The sequence below is a fragment of the Thamnophis sirtalis genome, unplaced genomic scaffold (genome assembly GCF_051295495.1).
Source record: "Thamnophis sirtalis isolate CommonGarterSnake01/CBP01778 unplaced genomic scaffold, rThaSir2_p1.2 scaffold_6, whole genome shotgun sequence".
In the NCBI taxonomy this organism is placed as follows: Eukaryota; Metazoa; Chordata; class Lepidosauria; order Squamata; family Natricidae; genus Thamnophis; species Thamnophis sirtalis.
The window spans coordinates 72322668-72324162 of NW_028261386.1; positions in this window are offsets into that span (position 1 = coordinate 72322668).

Consider the following 1495-nt stretch of genomic DNA (forward strand, 5'->3'; position numbering starts at 1 on the left):
ATATCTTTAAAGAGTTTTGTTTGTACATTTAGGAATAATAAATAATCAGATGATTGGAGAATGGGATCATGTCATTGAAATGATTAGACGTTTAGATCAATTGGATTTGGAATTGGGACAATAGAAGAATCTTTTGGTCACAAATCCTTTGGGCATCTTCCTTTTGAGGTTAAGATTATCACCAGCCTGTCTTTCTATTAGTAGGAACAGTTAGAAAGGACGAGTGAAACAGAACAAAGAAAGTTGCCATACTTGCAATTACGCTTGACTTTTATAGTTGCAAAAGTCTTCTTTGTATAGGTTAATGATTAACAGCTGTAACTAGAAAGGAACAAAACAATTAAAGCTTTATTTTAGGAAATTTAAGCTCAAGTGAAAAATAGGTAGTCCTTGATTTACAACCATTCACTTAATGACTGCACTGAAAAAGTGAATTGTAACTGTTTTTCACACTTATGACAATTATGACATCCCCATGGTCATGTGATCAAAATTTGAATACTTGGCTACTGTAATGAATTCATGATGGTTGCAGTGTCTTGAGTCATGTCATCACCTTTTACAACTTTCTGGTGTGTGACATCAATGAGGAAGCCAGATTCATTTAATTGTGGCAAGAAAGACTGTAAAATGGTGCAAATTTCATTTAACAACTGCCTTGCTTAGCAATAGCAATTTTGGGCTCCATTGAGAAATTCAGCCTAGAAATAAAACAATTGTGTGAAAACAATTGACCAATTCCCTTTAGAAGTTGCGGCAGCTTCATCACTGGAAGCTTTCAAAAAGAGACTGGATTGCCTTTTGTCAGAAATGGTGTAGGGTCTCCTGCTTGGGCTGGAGGTTGGACTAGATGACTTATAAATTCTCTTGCAACTTTGTTAATCTGTTAATTCATATTTGTTTTCCTTCTGCAACAGTCAGCTGTCAACAGAAAAATTAAACTCTTGTAGGAAACTAGCACCCACCCATCTCCTAGAAGAATGAAATATCCTGGGAAATATTAAAGGCAGAATATTGTATTTCCATGGATAAGAAATAGAAAAACATGGTTTTAGGCAGGAAACAGACTTACTCTTAATAGCCTTTGTCAATGACCTATTAAAGCCTGAGTTTGTCTATTCTACATAACAAAGGTAGGATTAGTATTCCACAGAGACTCACCACAAGGCAATTACATCAGCCAGCAATGCAACCAAGCTTGGGCTCAAAGCACAGCCTACAGAGTTGCCCCTGCATGGCCCCTTCAGAATACAAGCTCAGGTTCAAAGAGGGCATAAAAGCAGGGACTTTCAGGATCTCTGCCTTTTTTTCTTCTTCACCCAACATCTTGAAGCATGTGATCCCCCTTTTCTGTTCAGGAACTCAAGCCATGCGATCCTGTCCACTATTAAAACCATCTTTCCAAGCAGTCTCCATGTTTTCAGTGTCTTTTTTCCCACTTGGAACTGAACTCAGAAGGATATTACTTCCAACACTCTTATATGCATTTGACATA